The following is a 6,716-nucleotide window of genomic DNA, read 5'->3' on the forward strand; positions in this document are numbered from 1 at the left end:
TTGGACAAAGAAGAAACCAAAGTCTCCAAGCCAAAAGAAAATAAGTTTATTGAGAGAGGCATCCAGTCTCACAATAAAACTGGTCTCAGGTCTAGGACCCAAAGACCCCAAGCCTCAGATTCCAGGGATATTTATACATGACAACTCCTCCCACAATTTAAAATAATTCAAGGGGTACAAATACAATAAGTATGGAATAGGAAAAAGGAAACCAGTAGTCAGATACTAGTACAATCACTTGCCATTCTATATATCCTACTTAAAATAGCCCTGTTACTAAGCAACAGACTTATAATTAACCATTTACTAGATTGCGTCTTTGTCATCTCATATGCAGCTTCTCTGGCCTATGTTTCTCTGAGTTGTTTCTCACCTAACAAGACATTCCATCATATTGGTTAAGCTTGGCTCTCCAACTTCTCTCCTGCTCTAATTGGACCCTTATAGCTCAGAAATTACTATTTTAGGTATCTGACTTTCAAACTGATTGGTGTCTATACCTAACCAAAATTGGAAGTCAAATATTTGAATCTTTGGTTAAGCTTGTGGGATAAACAAGTTATCATTTGTCTTAGCTCCTTTCAATATCTAACTTATTCTTAAGCTAGTAAAGAATATCTAGATACTTTAAATCATAATTAGTAGTCTATAAACTGATTAGTACTACTGTTAAATTACTTGTATCTAAGAGATGGGGGAAATCTCACTCACAAGTTGATGCAAGAATCCCTCAGATGCCTCTTTTATGATATCTATCTTTATTCAGTAACGATAAGACTTAAGACTTTATGATGTTATTTTCTATAGCATCTTGAACTATTTTGTTCATCAGAATTTGCTATTTAATTCCTTTCTGCTATTGCTAGAGAATGTGGAATAATCTTGTGTTATTTGAATTTCTTTCTTTTATATTTTAAAGGTATTTCTTCTGGCCACTTTGTGATTCTGTTTGTTATTTTAATAGTTATGTTAATCACTATTTACCTTGGGGTTTGAAGAATACATTTTGTTGTTGTTGTTTTCTGGAGACAATTTTTAAGATTTTTCAAATGGTGTTTAGTTTTCTGTATCCCAAAATTCTGTGCAATTTTCTCATATTATATCTTGCATTATAGTTTTCAAATTTTTTAGTTCATCATATTCTTCTGTGAGACCCTTAATCTTTTTCTCTATATATCCTTTATTTAAGGTCAATGGCTTTGATTTACATAGAGAAAATCAGTTGGCTTTTGCTTCTCTTCTGCCAGATTTTCTTCTGTTTTATATTTGTATATTTTGAATCTATTACTCTTATACTTCCTTGGAGAATTGTCTACCATAGATTCTTTTCTTTTTTGCTAATCTGCTAATTAAATTAAAAGGTTTCTGTATTCTATAAGTTCTGACATTTGGTTATTGCTGACTTTTTCAGATATAGATTTCATTTTTCTTTTGAACCATTCTGGAATGTCATTATTGTGTTCCATAATCCCCTGATATTTTACAGGATTCTGTGTTTTATCAGGCATTTTTTTTTACTTTCCTTTGCCTTGTAATATTTATTAAGATAGGAAGTCATGAAATGATCTCTCCAAAAAACACAGAAATAATGCCATAGGACAATGCCTGGAGCAGAAAAACCCACAGAAGAATTTGCTGAAATCATCTTCTAACCAAGAACAGCTTGGAAGGTCGGAAGGAGGGAGCTGCTATGCTGAGACAGGAGTGGAGCCCAACCCCACAGTCACCCTGACACAGATCCAGTCCCAGGGAGGCCTCACCAGAGAAGGAGACCCCAAGAACCTCTGAATCATCTGAAGCGCCAGTCATCTGGAGCCAAGCTCACAGTCTGGTGAGAGGGCTGAGCCCTTGGAAGTGTCGGGGGGGGGGGGGAGACAACAGGGGTCTATGCTGGTGCTGAGGCAGAACTTGGGTTTTTCATCCCTGCCGAAAACCATGATCCAGGAAAAGCTTAAACATCATCTTCCAAGAAATTATCAGGGAAAATTGCCCTGATATTCTAGTAGCAGAAAGTAAAATAGAAATTAAAAGAATCCACTGATCACTTCCAGAAACAGATCCCAAAAGGAAAACTAGGAATATTATAGTCAAATTCCAGAGCTCTCAGGTCAAGGAGAAAATATTGCAAGCTGCCAAAAAGAAAGAACTCAAGTACTCTGGAGCACTAGTCAGGATAGCACAAGATCTAGTAGCTTCTACTGTAAAGGACTGGAGGGCATGGAATATGATAATCCAGAGGGCAAAGGAATTGGGATTACCACCAAGAATCACCTACCCAGCAAAACTGATCATACTCTTTCAGAGGAAAGAATGGGACTTTAATGAAAAAAGAAGACTTTCAGGTATTTGTTATGAAAAGACCTGAACCAAATGGCAAATTTGACTTTCAAATACAAGGTCCTAGAGAACCATAAAAAATTAGAGTTGGGAGACATACCTGGGGTCATGCAGTGGGTGACTGTCTTGTGTCTGAGGCTGGGTTTTGTTTGGGTTCCCTCTGTGTCCAGGGTGGATGCTTTGTTCACTGTGTCACCTAGCTGCCCCATGATGACATCTCTAGGGTTAAATTGAGGGGTGAGGGGAATGCACTGGGGGAGGGGGAAGGGCAGACATAGCATGGGGTGAAATCCTACATGAAAGAAAGAGGAAAGGACTTATGGAGTGGAAGAGATAGAGGAGGAGCAGGGCAGTAAATTAACTTTACACTCTTCAAAAAAGGCTCAAAGACCTTAAACTCATGAGAGTTGCCTCAAGGAAGGATTAACACATACATATCCAACTGGGTGGAGAAATCTATTTCATCTGGGCAGTAAAAGAGCCTAACCCTCATCAGAATTGGCTCAAAGACCTCAATCTCATCAAGAAGGTAATAACATACACATTCAATAGGGTGGAGTAATCTCTCTAACCCTGCAGGAAAATAGGAGGGGAAGGGGATAAAGAGAGAGGGGCAAAAGATGGACGGGGAGATTGGGGGAGAGGACAGACAGAAGCAAATCCCTTTTGAAGAGAGATAGGATGAAAGAAGATGAATAATAGAATAAATATCATGGGGAAGGGAATAGGATGGAAGGGAAACAGTTAATAGTAATCATGAAAAAGAAAAAAGGGGGGAGAAATTGTACAAAAAATATTTATAGCAACTCTTTGTGGTGACTGAGAACTGAGAATCAAGGGAATGTCCATCAAGTGAGGAATGACTGAAGAAGCTGTGGTATATGTTGGTAGTGGAATGGTATTGTGCTATAGGAAATGACAAACAGGATGATCCAAAAAAAACCTGGAAAGACTCATGAACTGATGTATAGTGAAGTGAGCAGAACTGGGAGGACATTGTGTATAGTGATAGCAGTATTGATCAATGAACAATTGTGAATGACTTAACTATTCTCAGCAATACAATGATCCAAGACAATCCCGAGGGACTCATGATGAAGCATACTATCCACCCCCATAGAAAGAACTGGTAAAAAGGGCACTTGTGGATTGTACATATATAACCTGGTTGCTGTCTTGGGGAGGGGGGAGGAAAGGAAGGGAGGGAGAAAAATTTGGAACTCTAAATCTCATGAAAATGAATGTTGAAAATATTCCTTAAAATAGCGTTGTGGGGCAGGTAGGTGGCACAGTGGATAAAGCACTGGCCCTGGATTCAGGAGGACCTGAGTTCAAATCCTGCCTCAGACACTTGACACTTACTAGCTGTATCAGCCTGGGCAAGTCACTTAACCCTCATTGCCCCGCCAAAAAAAACAAATAGCCTTGTAAGTGTTTGAGAATTTCTTACCCATATTTCCTTCTTTTAGAATCCTCTCTGTTGATATATCTGTTTTGTACTTTGGGTTTTTAGTCCTTTTAAAATTTGTATTTAGATGTGTTACCCTTCTTTTCTATAAATTTCCAGATCACTCACTTTCTGAATCTTTCGTCTTTGCTAATAGGTATACCCCTCAGGTTTGGATTACAAAACTGTCTCAATCTCCTCCCATATTATGGGATACATTGACCTGGATCATTGTCTTTTGGAGTGGACAGGACTTCCCTGGGTACATTAAAATAGGCGAATGCCTATTTTAGCCTATTACTAAGCCTTAGCTTAAAAAATCACACATATTGGTTTTCACCCCATGTCTTCCCTTAGAATTCATTTTTTTCCTTCTATAGTTGGGCAGTATCATAATCAGCTACTTTTTCAAAGTAGTGGGACTATGGGGGAAGGGAATCACTAACAAGAATCACCCTAGGCTAAAAGTGGCTATCTTTCTCCATCCCCCCCACCACTACCAATTCTCCTCACATGGCTGAGCACACTCAATGTTTCCTTTTGCTTCTGCTTGCTAGTGGGGTATAGGTAGGGTCTGACATGTGCCAGTAAAATCTCTACAGTAAGAGAATATGATAATATGGACCCTAGGCTCAAGCTTGTGGGTCATTTTGTTTATCCCTGCCAGAAGCAAGAAGGATGGTAGAGATGTGGGGATACTGAATGAGCCTTTTAAGGAGACATGTTTTTCAGTGCTAATCCATAACAATTTTAGCTTTTCAGAGCTTTTTTGTTTTTCTGGGGATTCAGTTATAATTGTCCTGCATTTGGCAAATAATTACTATTTGAGGCAGTTTTAATAGGTTCTGGAAAATGTATCTACTCTTCCATCTTGTTGTGTCATTTGAAAATATATGGGGGTGCACATCTCTGTGCTAAGGTATAGGGAACATAGCTGGGGTTTCTAATATTGCTACTTATAAATTAGAGGCTACAGCACCAGTCTTTGGCATTAAGTATTTATTAAATCATATTAAATGTTAGTAAAAAGAGAGCGCATAGCTCCAAAAGTTCAGAAGTCCTACATTACCTAGGATACAGAGGAGAAAGGGGGGCCATGTGGCTGCATCCTCTGGAGTCCCAGCCAAGAGAGAGTCAGAGAAGGTAATCTTCCTATGGTCCAGAGGAGAGGAGGCCTTTCCACACTGCTCAAAGCTAATTGGCTAGCATCATTCAAATCTATTGGTTTACTGGACTCGAGGGTCGTTCATATTAAAAGGAGCAGTATGTGCTGAGGTCAGGGTACAGAGGATAGACCCTCTGTGGGGAAAGGCTTTCAGGTAGGTGAGGTTTTAATCTCTATTGTCTCTACTGAGATAATCTGATTTCTATTTCTAAGGCCTCTGGGCTGGCCTTAAAAGAGGTCAAGCAAGGCTCCCTTGAGTGGGGGACCTCTGGGTCTCCCCAAAACCCCACTATTTTTCTCACATTGTCATGCACATATCCTGTAAATAAATACCTCTAACTTCTCTATAACTGTACAATGCATAGCAAATCTGTTTCACTTTCCTACTGAACTTAGAATGAAGAAAATGCTGGGGAGTTTTTTCTGATAACTTAGGCTCAAAATTTGATTATTCCTGTCATCTTCATGTTAGCATCACTTCAGAAAGTTATGAAGTACAATGATATAATTCTTCCAAGAATATATTCCTAGATGTTAAATCCTAACACAATATACCATTCTTTTTTCACTTGACCAACAGCTTCTTGAATTCATATCTTTCCATTGTTTGGGACAAACCTCCCAACCTATATCCCTTCTTACTTTTTATTAACTTCTTACTAAGATAATGTACTCGATTACCATTCCTATAGGAAAACCATTTCCTAAAAGTTGACCACTCAAGGTTGAGTGACTCCTAGTCTGACTTTCCGCTAGCCTCAGGGCCAAGAAAGACCTTACATGCTTACAAGAAATAACAGCAAATGCTGTTCCCAGACACGGAGAAACATGATGTAGAAAGGAGTTGGAATCATGAGGCAACACGGACAAGTTCCCTCTATATGCCCAGTGTCTCCTAGGAGAGTGACAATGTCAATACTCAATTACTGTGAAAAACCACTTGACAACACCAGAGATCATTTTATCCATTTATCACTTGTCAACTGTCACAAGGCCAGTATTCAATGTCAGACTTATCCCTAAACCATTTCCTATACAGGTGTGGGACAATGAAAAGTGATTGAGAACAAGAGATGTAGACACTGATTCCCAAGCTGGAGAGGAGCAGCATTAGGGAAGCTCTTTCTTTTTCCCTTGATGATTCATCCTTATTCTTTCTTCTTTGAGGAAGGAGTTGATTCTCCCACAGATAGAGTAGTGCTGTAGTTTGGTTTAGCCAACAGAGGATGGAGCTTGGACGAAAAAATGGATTTTTAAGAGAATACAAAAATTTTTTGAGAGGAAAAATAGATACTAGCTACTACTGGAAATTCTTTTTACCTGGTATCAAAATGTTTCCTGTCACAACTAGAAATGAGGTTTAAATGCTAACATCTATGGGGAAAGAAATGTACACCAAGCTATAAATAACTGATATCAAATCACTTAACTTTAGTTTCTTCACATCTAAAATGAGGTAAGTGGACTAAATGACTCTAAGATCCTTTTCAAAAGATTTTAAGTCTGAGGCTGGAATGCTTGTTTGTGACTTGGTTTTTGTAGGAAACTAGGTCAAAGGAGAGCATATTTGGTGTGAGGATGCTGAGGGGTAACATAGAAAACTTTATAAAAAGGATAAAATTTGCCAACTTTGAGATTTTCTCCAGAAGTCATATTTATTCCTTTCCATTCCACCTGAATCTCCAGTGCTGATTTTTCCTTTGTTCTATCTTGGTTTCTTTTTCTTTTTAGGCTTTTGTGCAGATGATTAGTCTTTTTATAATGTAT

Source organism: Dromiciops gliroides, chromosome 1, assembly GCF_019393635.1.
Source record: "Dromiciops gliroides isolate mDroGli1 chromosome 1, mDroGli1.pri, whole genome shotgun sequence".
NCBI classification, from domain to species: Eukaryota; Metazoa; Chordata; class Mammalia; order Microbiotheria; family Microbiotheriidae; genus Dromiciops; species Dromiciops gliroides.